The sequence below is a fragment of the Osmia bicornis genome, chromosome 3 (genome assembly GCF_907164935.1).
Source record: "Osmia bicornis bicornis chromosome 3, iOsmBic2.1, whole genome shotgun sequence".
Classification (NCBI taxonomy): domain Eukaryota; kingdom Metazoa; phylum Arthropoda; class Insecta; order Hymenoptera; family Megachilidae; genus Osmia; species Osmia bicornis.
Genome location: NC_060218.1, coordinates 4,078,237 through 4,094,253, shown reverse-complemented (window position 1 = coordinate 4,094,253; position 16,017 = coordinate 4,078,237). Strand labels below are relative to the sequence as shown.

General features: G+C 46.2%; 1 protein-coding gene across 6 annotated transcripts in view; it reads right to left on the bottom strand.

The window, feature by feature from the left end:
• LOC114871226 overlaps nt 1-16,017 on the bottom strand; it is a 230,496-nt gene that overhangs the window by 171,594 nt on the left and 42,885 nt on the right. The window lies entirely within an intron of this gene.

Genomic DNA, 16,017 nt, shown 5'->3' with positions numbered 1-16,017 from the left:
CAGCGTCTTGTATGAAAATGTTCATCTGTCTGTCCAGCCCGAGTAGGATAGATCCGCGTGAGCACGTACAATGGCCAACCGTATGAATAATCGTGTACGCGCGCGTATACAAATGTTACGAAACGAGTATTATTCTCGCATTCAATGGAGGAATTTCCCCGACTAGCGCTTTACCGACGGCTCTCCTACAGCCAGATATCGCCTAAGTGAATTATGAGAGTTTATCGTGACTCTGCGGTCCCGTGTCTGTTGTTGCCGTCGAGGCACAGCTGTCGCTTTAAAGCTTAAGTTGCTCGAACCACCGCTCGGGATGCCTGCAAACCGTTGAAATTATTGGCCCTTCCACGGATCGACGCCTAGGCTACCCCTCGTCTCGTCTATCATCAACAATGCCCTACGAATTAATGAGAATCGTTCGTTCTACCCCGGCGAAAATTTGCGTATCCTCAATTTTAGGATTTAATTACCAAATCAAACGTAAATCCTCCAAGAACTATAATTGAAAACAAAGCTTTTCTTTGCTCGAATTACGCGCCGATGAAAAGGACTGCGAACGGGTAACGTAACATAATGCATAATTCGCCTTTGCCGATGCGATTCACGTTCGTTTCCCTCTCCGCGGCAAATACGGTAAACAACTTCAGCGACATGCTTTGATCTCGATGTCTCGTGGTAGAACAGGTAGCTGGCTAGTCGAGCAGCATCGTACGAATTCGTTCTTTGTCGTTCACCTGCCGAGGCTCTGCATTTCAAGCGTGCCCCCCAGCACTTGGACTAATTATATTCCTACAAACGCGCGTATCCACAGCGAACGCTAATTACCAGGCTCCGGTCGTCCGTGTTTTATCCTTTCAACCGGTGTACCGAGATCAACGCGTAGAATAGTTAATAACAGAGGAAGAAAAAAAGGTGCAGCAATCTGTGCGCTAATAAGAGACACGAAGGGAGCTCGTTGGCGATGGATTAACGCGTTGAATGTGAAGGGCAACGATGGAGTAGCAAGAAAACGAACAAAGTTAAAAAGTAGCATTAATATATCACTTACGCAAGATATCATCAGGAGAAAGTTGAAATTGAAAAATGGAGCGACTGCATTGTGAATAATTGCAACTGTAACGTGTCTGACCAGGCAGTATTCAATGCGTTAAGGTGCATTTACACATCAATGGGCCAAAGTCGACCCGTTCAGAGGAGGATATCGAGGAACGGACCAGTTTCGAGATAATCTCGGTGGCTAAACAGGTGCTTCTCGAGATTCGGAAAGTCATGTCCAAGATAAATCTCGACTCCGGCTATCTCTCGCCTATTGTTGACCGCTACCGCAGCTGTCCCGAATCGCAGGCGATTTTCTCACGGAAATTCACGCGTCTTTGAAGAAAAATTCGCGCCGTTCGAGGCGCAGGTGTTGCAGGTTACACGGGAGCGAGTGCACGAAAACCGCGGAAAGTTGCGATCGACTTGGCGAGAAGTTATCCTCGCTGAAATGATAAATCGCGGCAGAAGTTTCTCTCCGGTGGATGAAGAAAATCGTAGCGAGTCGAGCCGCGATAAAAATCTAGCAACCACGGTTTATTTCGACCGGGAGAACGATGATAAAAAGAGAGGCCGAGTTGATTTCGGTCTCGGTCACAATTCATCCTGTCAGGAGGTTGGCGGCGGACTCGGGAGTCCGCGAGGATCCTCCTCGCAGATTTTACGATCCTCCGAACGATAAACTGGATAATTTAACGGCCACTCTCGCTCACTACCTGTCCTCGAAGCGTCGTTAAGGCAACAGGCAGCCGCTAAACGCAGCAGGTGAGTGCAATACCGTGTACGGCCTCCGCGGTGACCGAGATGATCGAAAAACCTATAAACATTGATCGATGCCACGAAAATGGAATGAAAAAACGAGGATCGTTTCGATATTATTACAATGGTCCTTAAATTTCGCTCCAAAGCAATGTCCATTTGCTCGTAAAATAAAACACTTGAAGAGGGGGAACAATTCCTAGAAGCAGCAAGCGTGTTATCGAATAATCTCCCTGCAGGTGTGTGTTTCGCGTCGAAGTAACAGGCAGCCGGGTTTCCGCGATAATGCGAGTCGATGCTGGCAAATGCTTCAAGACAAGCAGACACGCACGATATGCAAATTGGCGTCGAGCATTCGGCGCAACGGCGTTAGCTAGCCGCGTCTTCTACGGCTTCTCGCTAACTCGCGCAGCCTAATCGCGGAGGAGTGTATTAATCGAGCCTGCCGGCGCGGCACGACGCGGTAAACGATCCCGATTATGCGAGCAGACCGCGCGAGTACGCGCCGCGTAATGCTCGGTAATACGCGGTTTTGCAAGCGGATCCGCAACGAACCCATATCCGCGTACAAATCGTCGAGATCTTGCCTCGTCTTTGTAGCTCGTTCACGCGTTACCCGGCACGGCTATTGCCAGCTAACGAGACGCTTTCCTCCTATCGATTCCCGCGGCTTCCGTGCTCGTAATTCCAACGCCCTTTCCTCTTCGCCCCCGCCAACATACACCTCCATCCAAGCCCTGGCAATTCCGAAAGATTCCGACCGAACCACGTATCCAGTGTAACAAACTCAATTTACTCCGACCTTCCTATAAGTCTGACTTCCCAGGTATTCAGCACCGTTTGAAGAATTCGAATTCATAGGATTCTACTTATCTTCTTGAAGAGCCTTTCCTAATGTTGATTAAGGAACTGTTAATTTAAAAATCAATAATAATTTCCCAACTATTCCTATATAAAAATCATCCTAAGAATATGATTCCAACCGAAACCGTTCATTTGATGGACTGCCTAATATCAGCCCTCGAGGGAAGCCGATTGTCCATCAAACGAAAGGAACCAACCTCGAACCCTTTTCACCCTACGCCTTAATTCATCCAGCCTCGGAAAGAAACCTGTTATCCGTTGACGGGTTAGAGTTTGATTATTGGTTCGACGAGCTGTGGCTCCTCTAAAGGAAATCCTGTCTGAACGGCATGGAACGAGATCTCTTTGGACATACGTCGAACGTTTGCTGGTGCTTGTCGCGTTGCAATGGAAGAAAAGAGGTCGCGTGGTGGGTTGTCGATCGAACGTCGAAAGTTTACACAGTGAACGATATCGTTTCCGTTCCGAGCACTGTCGCGCACGCGTTCGAACCGACCACCGATCGGACAATCGTTGGCATTGAAGGGAGTACAGGTAAAGTACCGAACGAAATCGTTAAGCGATAGTATCCGAACGATCGCGGTGCGTGGTCGTCGGTGCCTTTGAGAGATAAGACGGCTCGTAAATCCGTTAAGAAGCACGATATCGATCTGCCATTGGACGAACCACGCTCGCTTATACGATACAATCGGGTCCACTCGTCAAACACACGTATCCCTTTCTTTCTCTCTTTTCCTTCTCCTCTCGTATTCATCGCACGGACCAACCAACGACTCGCGACCTAAGTCACGATAGAAATAACTTGGAAATCGTTGTGGCTCCCATCGTTTGATATGAATTTATTTCATTCAAGATCCTGGTTACGCGCGAACGAGCCGAAGACCATGAAAACTAAACGAAGGTAAGCGCGACGAATGATAAATAGACTATCAGATCGTATCGGCACGCCAGCATCCCCAAGGCTTCTCTCCCCTTAGCCTGCTTTTCTCCACCCTTTCCATCCCTACGTCTCTTCCCTTCTTTTCCCGTCTGCAGTCTGCCACACGTCGGCCGCTATCCTATCGAAGAAATACCTGTAATATCCGAGTATCGTGGTTGTAAGTAGGTGCTCGTACAGTTTGCCAGCATCGTGTGCTCGTCGATGATAACGATAATCGGGCGGGATACTCCATTCCGTTTTTATCTTCGACGCCACCGTTCTCCCTCCTCCCCTCGTTATACTTCTTTTACACTTTGAACCATCTCGCGACAAACTAGCTTCGTTGAAATTCCAGGGAAACGAGCGAGACAGTTTTCTGAAAACTTCCGACGACAATTTCCATTTTCCCCTCGGTCTTTCTGCTCGACCAGGAGATGATCTCCGGCGCGAAGGGTTTTACCAGGACCACGGGACAGGAAAGCTGGACTACAAGTCGGACGACGTTTATCCTCGATCAAAGAGACTCGAACTGGGTTGCTTCTGGCCGACATCTGGGTCCAAAAGCAAGTAGAAGCAGCGAACAAGGTAATCTACGGTCCGACGAGAATGGACTTCAAATAAGTCACGGCAAGACAAGATGACTTATCTTGATTTATGACATGGTCGTCTGATGGTTATTTTTAATTTCCTACATTAATGTATCGTATAATAAACATTATGCGAAGAAAATAGTGTCACTATTATTTTACCCTCTAACCAGACACAGTAGAATCAGAAAAATGTTGGATGATTCGGTGAAACAAAAGAAAGCGGCAGAAATAGCACGGCTTTCAAGGCAAACGAACACGAGAAAGAAGTCGATTCGTGGCACAAAAGAACCTTTGAATTTATTCGTTCGGATTGATTCTCCTTTCGAGCGGTGAAAAAAGGTGCGAGACCGTACCCGCTGGAGACGAGTCGAAGGAACCTTCTTTTATTCCACGTATCGTTAGAACTTACGTTGCCCGTTGGAGTTCGCGAAACGAGATTTAGCTGGTACCAGCGGTGATTTGTGACCCATTGTTCTCCACGAGCCGGTAGCCGAACCGTCGACAGGCTGTGGTAGGGCCAACCAAAGGAACCCTAGTAAAAACTCGACTATCCAACTAATGGCCATCGATTTACCCGGCACTCGGTGCAAAACGCGTTCGCCAAAGACCCGGCTGCGATAGTTTTTGCCACCGTGTTCGACTTCGACACCGCGTAAGTCCATGCGGAGACAGGCCGAAACACTCGTTAAGATATATTCTGGCGTGACAACGTTCCCGTTTGTTCGACGAGATCGTTAGATCGCTTTGTAAAAGGTACTTGGACCATTCCGGATGCTTGGGAACAGGGTTGTCAATTAACCCTTTCGCGGACACCGGAAGTTTTACGCAGATACTTAGAAATTAAGAAGAATAATAGCCCACTTTCAACGCGTTAAGTAGAAATGGATGATCGGAATAAAAGCAAGTAGAATAGCCTTCGAAACGTTTCGACCAAAGGTCCACGTATTGTTCGCGAATCAATTGTATACGGCGAGATACAAGGAAGTCCTCGTCGAAGTCTATCGCGATCGTCGATCATCGTTGTCCTTTCCACCATAATTAAAGTCCGTTCAATTCCCTCGTCGAAGCGAAGATTTCTCCGGACGGGGATCCTTTCTCCTCTCGATCTCCTCGAAGCGGTCTTAAAGACGGAAGAGGACATAATAAAACGATTAACTCGATTCCTGCGAACTCGATCCAACACAATGGAGCAGTTAAGGCAACTACTCTCTCTCTTTCCCTCTGTTCCGCATTATTTATTCCATTAGAGAAACGATCTCCTTTTATCTGCATATTGTCTAGGTCTAACTGGACCCATACGACATGTTGAATCGCCGGGACGAGATATCCTCTCGTTCCTGTCGGATTACGCGAATTTAAGTAGCCGCTTCGTAAAAGGCCAAAGAGCGTCTGTCTTTTTCAGAGTACCAACGGTTAGAGGGAAGGGGCATCCTTTGACATTTTATCCGGATTAGCTTGGGACGGCTCGTAGAGACGGCGTTAATTAAGGCGCGGTCGTTAATTGACGAACAAATGCAGGTGTGGGAGCTGACTGGGATAAATATAGACATCCTATCGAGACGAGGATCGTATTGTCTTGGAGAGTTTCTCGGCTGTCGAACAAATGCTTCCCGTGGAGAAAAGATAATCAATCTCCTACTCGACTATTCCACTCGTACGCGTTATATCCGCTGTCGTATCGACGTTGGAAATGAAATTAGTCCTTTGTGCCGCTGACTCGTATCACTGTTCGATGACCAATCGTTTTTATCAATTTCCAACTCACCCTTTACACTGAATAATTATAATTTTCATTTCTCTTACTACTCCATTTCCTTTCGTTATTCCTCTCGATACGAGTGTTCTTCTTTACGAATAAATTTGACGTACTTTATACTAAGCATGCGCTCAGATGTTACATATAAATCGACGCTTATTTTGCTGAATCTCTTTTCGAGACAGCGATCCATACATTCCACGAGATACTTATCAGGATTTCATCGTCCATAGGCATCCTCGTAAGAGTGGCTTCTTCTCTTTCTCTCCCTCGTACGAAGGCATTTCGAGCCCCTAGCAGCGAACCAGAAGAAGGGCCACCACCCTAGTCGCGATATTATGATAATACACTTATATTCATATGCAATGGGGCTTTTCTTAGGAGAGCACCAACGACGAGGGCAACGAACGCGTCATTCCTCGGCCTACAAGCCATAATGTAATTCGATCGACACTTTAGCCTCGAGATGATGGAACGACGGATAGAAATTGACGGCGAATGGCTGAGTGACAGTGGTTAAAAGCTAGACGATGGAAGGAGCAGACTTCTCGATGCGTGGAAGGTTTCCACCGATTAATTACTCGGCAATTTGGTTAATCACCGCGGCAGCTAAGATACCCGTCTGCCTTTGACACCCACTACCTGATTATCGCACGACGGAATGGTTTAAGTAATGGAATCATTGACGAGCTTGGTTTTTAAGGAAAACATTTTTCATCGTTAGTATTCTTTTCGATCCTATTTTTCTTCTTACGTAATGCTTTGTAAGCACGAAAAGATACGATTTCTGTTCTCTTTCGTGTGGAAAGTTTAGGAAGATCCGACCCTTTGTTCGCGCGGATCAGAGAATCTCACCGCTGGAAAATGCTTCCTCCAAGGGGTGGTCAACCCACTGGCCAAGAAGACGTTAACCCACGCTGACAACTACTTTTCCCGTCGTTTTCTCGCCTGTTACCCAGAATTCTCATCCAAGAACCATCGTGACAAAGGGAAACGAATCGAAATGCACGAATTTGAAGCAGTTCGAGAAGAAAGGGAGTAATATACGAGAAATTGTATACGAATGTTTAGAAGCCACCCTGTGAATACAAAGACGCTGGAGCTCGTACGTTCTGCCTTCTCATACTCCGTGGATCCCATAAGTGCGTTGTCTTGTTGTCCAATAACGTCTTAGGCACGACATTTCATTAGGTCGTTCGGACGAATTCAGCCCCTCTAAGCCGTAACCGTTAGCACCCATAAACCCGTCGAACGACGATCGTAAAAAGAGTCTGTGGAAATTTTTATGCAACATATTCTCCGACCAAGCAGCACGAGTACTCTGATATTGCAACCGGTCGAAATATTCAGCAATAAATTGAATAAAGAGGGGTGGGAAATGGTTCGAAAATTGAGCGTTGTCGTTTTTATAATAGCAAGGAACAAACGTGGTGACGAATAAATGGTAAGAGGTAAATGTTACGACGATCGCGACGATGAAGAGCAGGATCCGAAGATCGTGATCGTGCGAATTGGGGAACGGAACAAAGCTCGCGTTCATCCATATTCATCGACTGCTTACGAGATGGAATCGTCCACGAGAGGAGACAGAGACGTTCCTTTTTCACGTCCGTCACGAACGAATTAATTCTCTGACACGGTTCCTATCGATCAACTGTTTACGTTGACTCTCAGACCACGTTCCTCCTCCCTCTTTCTCGAACAGAAAACCAATCAGACGAACATTCTCCAATCTATCGGGCGAGCTGATTTTTTTCGTAACACTTACACGAGGTGCTAATTCGATGTGTGACGAAATAGCCGTTCATTCGTAAGAGAATACAAGTTTGATAATGGAAAAGGAATATTGCTTTCAACGTACAGATCGTACCTATGATATCTTTAATGTAAGCGAGCTGAATTATCATAAAATATTCGGTGCTAATTGACGCGTTTATTGCTACGATAAAAGCGGTTATGTATAATGCATGAACGATTGCTAGGCGAAAATGTGCAATTCCTCCATTTCCAAAGGAATAATTATCGAAATATGTAATTTCTAGCCAGCTTGACTATTCAAATACAACGGATCCAAACTTACGAGACTTTGGTAGGGCCATTAGGAAGACACACACCGCGAGCGGCCATTTAAAACGATCGGACCGCGCGTTTCTTCGTGTATAATTAATATCAGCCGCCTGGCGGTTGTCTGGCTTGGGCGAGAATACCGACGCAAGAATACGAATATGCTTTATAAGGGAGTTTATGAAAATGTTCGCCACAGGAGGTGAGGAAACCGGAGGCCAAAGCGGCTGCCAGAGAGATCCCGAAGGGCGTCCCTATGTCGTATCCGCCTCTCTGTTCCTTTTCTCGCAGGTGACGGTGCTATGGTGCACCCTTCGGGAGGCCGCGTGTGTCGTTGCCAGATATTACCGCATAATTTTAGGATATTTCACTGGCGCGCCGGATTCCGAGCGGACGACGTGCGCGCGAATAGCTTTACGCGCGATCGTTACAAGACCGCGGCCAGGACAAAGGAAATGGCGGAGCCTTCCGGAGAACTCGGAGGATCGCAAACATTGCTCCGTGGGAAAAACGAGATGCGAGCTTAGCCCTGTTGCCGAATAAATTTACCGAGATTTCATTTATCCGATAGTTTCTTTTTTTTTCTTCTTTTTATGAAAGGAGACCGCTTCTTTTTTTTCAGGGATTCAGCTCGTTTGATTTTACTACCAGAAATAAAATGTTATTTGTTTTATGAAACGGCGAGAACAGATGTATAATATTTCTTTTTTACTCTTGGAGATGCTAGAAAGGAGTATCTTTTTCAACTAAGGATTTTTCCAACCAAATTATAAGGTCGATTTAATTAAATTACAAGATAAAAGATCGAGATTGAATCAGAAGCGGAGAATTCCTGAACCTTGTCGTCCCATTGCTCCACAGGGCACCGCTTTCTGGACAATACCATGGAACGTGTCCTCGGCGGTACAAAGATACAGATTTGAAAAGGAGCGGTATCTCGCAGCGTGTGTATCCATTGTACGATGACAAATCGAGCATCAGCGAGCCACGAGCCGCTTATCCATCAACATCAGAGACCGAAACACGCGTTCTCCGGTTAGACTAGATGTTTTCACGCGGATCGTTCCTGGTAAACCGTTACATCCGCGGGACCAGGACGGGATCTCGCGACATCAGGTCGAATCGCGACTGTCGAGCAAGATTTACGGTCACCTCGGAACCGTAAAGAGGCCTCTAACAACCTAAACGATTTTTCTTCCAGCAAGGCGAGAGCATTTTTCTTTTTCCTCTCGCGCCTTCGATTCCGTCACTCCACAAGCGTGTCTAGATCGAATCATCTTTCTTCGAGACAACGGGCTTTAGCTCCGAGCGAGTAACGCTTTAAAGGGAATTCCTGACTACGAAACAGGATCCCATCGATCATCGCGCGAGATGATGCTCGAGAAAGAAACTCGTTCCTCGAGGAAGCGCCTTAGACAAGAGAAGAAGTGTACCGTAGGAAAAATTAACGAGTTCGATTCTTTTTTAAGGAAAAATAGGGTGCTTCTTCCTCGACGATTTCTCTTTACCAGAAGATTCCTAACCGTACACACTTTGTACACGATATCATCGTACAATCGTTCGCACGGAAGAGAACGCAACCCTCCGTGCTCGCGGTTCCTACCCTCTTCTCTAACGACGCACGAGGTTCGCCAGATCCTCGTCACACGACATTTGTGCGTTTCATCCGCCTCGTCGAGCTGATACAATGCGCGTGTCTATTTCAATCTCCTCCCGTGCTTCTCTTTTTTCGTGTTTCCTTGTGTCCCGAGTTTTCTCGCGCCTAACCGCTTCGATGGCTGCGTTTCCACCGCTCAAGTGCTCCTTTTTCTCCTCGAAAACGTCCAGGACACACGTAGCTCGAGACGAGAGGCTTTCTTTTAACCGAGACAAACGAAGAGCGTAAATTACGAATCGGTTTCACGGATCGACGAGATACCGCGTCTCGATTGCGCCACCCGTTTCTCGCGATAATTTACGGTTTATTTACCCGCTTGTAATCTCGCCGGCGATAAATACGCGTATATACATCGGGGAAAGAATCGCGGAGCCTGGGATTTTATTGCGGACGATCGGCAAAAGCCGTCTCGTTCGTTCCCACAATATCGCGGTTGTAAGGTCGAGCGGGCAGCATCGACGCGAAAACAATGTGACGCCGATCGAGGGACATTTCGAAACGGCGCTTTTCACGCCGATAAAATAATGAACAAACGCACGTTTGTCATCGAGCCGACAGGTATTCGCTGCGCTGGACCGATACGAACCCCGCAGTACCTCAGATAAGAATAATTTACCGTGAAGAACGCTTAAAAGCGCGCGCATTATCTTCTCGGTTATACTTAAACGTGTGCGAGTGTGTAAGGTGAGTGGCTCACGTTTGCCCGATTATTTCTTACTACACGGAAACCCGGTAAGAGACAATATAGAGAAAATACGGCTATTGTATATCTGCCGAGAGTATCTTGCCAGGCACGCGCTACACCTGGCAGATAGATATATTATCTTGGTCCACGTTCGAATCGGAAGTACGTGTTGCTACGTCCTTTTACACGTGGACGCCTTTCTCCGTTTAAACCAGGGCTGTACAAGTGTTTAAGCAAATTCGAAGAAATTCGGAAATTATTCCTACGTCTCGATCCACGCGCAAGTCCTTAACGATTTCATTTGCTTCGTTATCTGTCGACGTGTCGTTCGTTAAGAGATGCAAGCAAAGCGTCGCGGGCGATAATGAAGCGGACGCGAAACGAATGCTAGTGGATAAGCTGAAGCGTGGTTATTTGTCGTTACAACTACTCGTTAAGTATACCAAGTTATCCTCTCGTTTTTGATCCAGTTTCACGCGGATCAAGAAAAAAACAAATCGAGTAATAAATAGAAGGAAAGTCGATCGCGCGAATATTTCTCCCCGATCTTGGCGATACACGGTATATCTAGTGGTACGATTTATATCGGTCGAGAAAATCGATGATCCGTTCGATAAATCACGGAATTTTACAGTAAGCGTGTTGTTCGAGCGGATACTGTGGTAGGAAGTTATTGCACCAATCACACCCACGTCTTATCGGACACGATCGAACGTCGATTTAATTCGCGACGAGACACAGGATCGGGGAAAATCATCTTTCGAAGCTAAGAATTCTTTTTTTCTTTTCTGGAACTATCGAGTCTCACGGTGCAGACAATACCGGATGATCCTTGCTACATGACATCCACTACGGATAGGATTATCCTGTGATCCACGCACGCCACCCACCTGTACACCCACCGAGCTAAGTAAACACGAGTGAACGCGGGTGTCGATTATTCAGAGGGAATCGTTCTGCCATGGTGTAGCTAACTCGACGATTTACTGGACACCAGTGTCCACGTGCGCCTCTGCGAACGGTTAGACTAACAACCAGCTCGTATATCATTCGAATTTCGAAACTTTTGAAGGGTCTAAAAAGTTCTGCATATCTTTCACAATTCCTCGTTTCCATTTATGAATAAAACTTTGAAAGCGAAATTTGAAATTCTATACTGATCGAATGAGCTTGAAAGTTTGCAACGGAGAATATTAAATGCAACACGAGCCTTGATCGAAGTCCGCTCGTTTACAAAGGACCCAGGGTTACCTCATCCACCCACGCGTCCAGATTCTCACCGTCCCTCACACAGGGATGGTAATTCACCGTCATTATAGATAACTAAAACGAGCGACGTTCGTCAATAACGTTCCTCTCGAAGGATTCGCGTGAATTTCTCAAGCGTTGCAATAAATACGCGACTTTATCGAGCGTCGAAAATCGAAGACAAGAATTTCGCTGTCGCGTATGAGAAACTTTTCGTCGACGAGATCTAAATTATGACTGTTCGTAATCATCCCAGCGATGATAAAAACGAAGACGAGATGCGTTTGGTAAACGAGGTAACACGGATTGTCAACGTGTCGCGTCGAAGTGGAACGAAGTGATTATCAGGACACAGAGGAGAAGAAGAAGAAGAAGAAGAAGGAGCGAACGTTTTAAAGGACGGCAGAGATTCGAGCGCGGTCCTGAGGGGTGATTACGCCGGCCCGACGTCGCCTTGCCTCTCTCGCCGTGTAATTAACATCGTTAAAACATGGATATTAAATAAATTATAAATAATTATGTTCGACGGCGTTAACGACCATCCTAGCCAACAGCGGTGGCGACGCTTGGCTACATTTACGTTATCGATTGCAGTCTCGCGCTCTTCCCTCAACTTCCCTGCAACTGTCCTCGCCGAAAGTCCCGGGAATATTTATTCCGATACGTTCTCCCCACGGGCGAACTCGCGGAATCGAATCTGTCCGATTTAATCGCGGGTTAACGAGCGTTCCGCAAGTTCTTCTATCGTTGCGACTAAACGACGATGTTTCTTTTTTCTTTTTTCTTTTTCTTTTTTTCTTTTCACTAGGTTGACAAGCGATTGAAAACTTGACGTTTCGGATCGTTCTTTTTTTTTTTCGTTTGGATGAAATAAATTGATGGACAGGTTCGAGAATTATCATAATCGAAATGAGTAAGACGGATATTCGCGTTTACTAGAAAAAGAATCTTGCTTTTCAATCGGCGAGGATCGAAAGCTCGCATTAACCGAGCACGATCTTAATCTGAAGGAACTCTAAAAGCCGGTAATGGTTCGGTAACGGGACTACGTTCGAAGCGTACCGGTTTCTAATCACGGAAAAAGATTAGGCAGCCGAGAAACAAGCCAAGATCTGTCCGGATGGCAACTGCCAATCGGCATCTCGATCGCGCCATTATAATTCAAATGGCTCCATTAAATATATTCAACGGCTATTAGAGCGGTACGCTGCGGGTGCCGCAGATTTTCTCGCTTCTGAGGTCCTAGTCGCTCGTTTTCTCGCGATTGGCCACGGCAAGGATGTCGACGACCAAGTGCACCATATCGATCCTCGCCTTAACGCCGTTTCCATTAGGTTAACGACCCTACGGCTGATAAACTATTCACCATGCGGATAATTGCGACGCGATTCCCCGCGCACGCTTCGACTATCGTCTGCGAGAACGTTTCGAGAGTAACTACCGAACGGAGATTGAGAGTCATAAATTCGCGTTTCTAGACGACTCGACTTGAGACTCGACTCGATTCCATTCGCACGAGCGTCCATCAACGCGCTCCCTATCTCCGCTGGTATATCTGGTAATTTCTCATCGACGCTCGACATGCAACACACTCGAACGAGCAATCTTAATAAATAAAAAAGAAAGAAAGAGAAAAGAATGAGAACGGTATATCATAGACGGTAGCTTAATGGCGAACTAATGCAACAGGCAATCTGTCCACGACCTGAATAGCTCAATTGGCTAGACCAGTCGTCTGACAAATGGCAGATTCTGAATTGGATTCTGATTCAGCCAATTGACGAAACGATTCACCTCTTGTAATATCGAGTTAACGGCCGTTAAAGTTCAAGCGTGAAAAAAAACTGAATCGTGTTAAGCTGTAATTACAGTTCTAATTACAGATTGCGCGACGGAAGAGCGCTAATTACAGGTTGTTCAGTTGGTATAATATTTCAATTACCTTTATTTGTTTCGGATGCAGGCTATTAGCGAAAGATATTGTAATACAAAGAAATAATATTTGCAAATTATTAAGAGAGAATCTTCAGATACAAGATCCTCTAACTAGGGGTTGAAAATACACAGTTCGAACTACCCCGTAAGTGTAGGGTGGCGCCAGCCAACGGAGACGCCTGGAAGCAATAGGCGTCCCGACGTCCCTGTTTCCCGGGGCTGCCACCAGATCGAGATGCGACTTCGCTTCTAATCGCGACACTGGGTATATCGCGCGCCGATAAAACAGGATCGTTGATCCGACTATAAATCTCCGATCGAATCAATTATGCTAATTACGCTAAATTGAGTTGCACAAGCGTTCGATGCCATGGATTTCAATACTCCTGAAGGAATTCGTGTCGGGAATAAATCTGTCAATTTTTTAATGGGGATCGATCGTGTTCCCTGGGAAAGATTGCGAAAAGAAGCATGAGAAACGCGGTGAATACACGACTCGGTTGATGGGGAAAGAAGAAAGAGAAAGGGATACGTGGATATCGAGAAGGTGGTACACAAGTATCAATCTATTTTTATATCTTCTGTACGAGTATCATCGAGTCAGACCAGCAGACAACACGAGTGGATGATCCAGTTCGATTGATGGCAATCGCGGATCTAGGAATCCGCGGGAAAAACAGAGAACGAGAGTTCTCTTTAACCAGCAGCCACTTTAACCAACTTAAACCGTCGCTGACTCGTTATAGCATAACGGTTCGACAGTCGACAAAGGTGCGAAAGATCGCGGCAATCGAAGCGACGTCCCCGATTATCACGCGTTCACAGCTTTCTAAAGCCCCGAAAAGCGCGACAGAGGGTGACAGAAAGGGAGGAGGGAAAAAAATTGTACGGAAAGGGGTGAAATCGGCGACCCCGTCGATTCGGAACGATTGAAGGCTCGTAACGAGGGTAGCACGGATCACGGGGCATCCGTCAAACAGTGTCTTTCGAAAAAAAAAGAAAAATCAATTTCAAAGGCTTTGTCGCACGAGTCGTTTCTGATACTTACTTTCTCATCCCCGACCCCATTTTGATTTTTATTTCAACATCAGGAAATGTTCGGTTGAATTTGAATTATTTTTCAAAAATGATACTATTTCGTGACTAATTTTCCTTTGGATCGTTCAGCAGACGCGGAGGGAAACATTTTTCGTGGCATGTAGCGGCAATTATTGGCGATCAGCGGGATCGATCACCCGCGTAAAATACACCGGGGCACCGTCAGATATTACACGCGTCAAATTAGTGGAGCGCGATGGCAATAGCGTTCCTATCAAAGTCGCGTCGTGCGAGTGACAATCGAACGACGAGCACCGGCGATGGACGACGAGAAGGTGAAAGGGGGATCGGAGAAATACGGAAAAGGGACGAGCTCGGTAATGGTGTGGAGTGGTTTACCTGCAATTTTTTTTTTTTTTTTTTTTTACGACAGGTACACGCAATCGGTGCGTGAACGTAGAGAGAAGAGAGAAAGAAAGCGTGTACGCGGTGGCGTTTGCCAGCGAACATCATATACGCGGCTTGCCACCCCTTTTGCAGCTCGCCAACACAATGAGCGGCTTTGTTGAAAATTTCTGCGGGCTTTTGACCCCAGTTTTCCGCGTACACCCAACTCAGACCTTCCACTCGCTCGCCATTTTCGTGGGTGCATTTCGATTCCCCGATACCCTGTACCACCGATCGGCTCATACGCCACTGACTTCCCATAGGAAGATTCCCCGTTTTCCCCATTCGACGTCGATCCCGTGAAATCCGGCTCATTAAATCGCTTGACGTATTTCGAGATGGCGCGTTCGCACGCCTTTCTATTCGAAAAGCTATGTCGGCTCGGTGTGGCGAGCCCTTTACCTCGCTCCTCGGATCCCGATGCATTTGCACGCGTCAAGAAATCAAATCCTCTCGCCGCGAACCCCTCGATAATGAATATATTAAATGTAAACAGATTAGAGGGTAAGCAACATTCCGGGGGAAATTTCATCCTCACCCTAACGCCATCCCCTTTTTTTCACTTCTATCCAACGATAAGATGAGAAATTTTATTCAATCTCCTAAAGATCGATCCGTTCGAACGGTAAACGGTTGAATTATTCAGCAAGAATCGTTATACGCCTAGACGTTTATAAAGCTGGTTAGTTCGATCCTTATCGCCGCTAATGAGCACTCAAGTAAACGAGAATAAATCGTCGATGCAATTGTAATATCAGCTCGTGGAAAAAAAATCTTGTTGAAAGTATAGAAACATTATTTGAAGTATTATTTGATAATTTTATATGATGGTGTTCATCGTCGGCCAGGTTTTGGAACACACCCCAAAAGGAAGGATCGGTGGATCGTATTCAAATAAAGACACTCTCTTTTCCGGATTAACTTTACGTAACGAGAAAAGCTGTGTAGGGAAAAACATCGATACGCAAGATTGGATATACGAGGTAGCATTTTGATTCCAGTTGTCCAGGTTGCCTTTGCCTT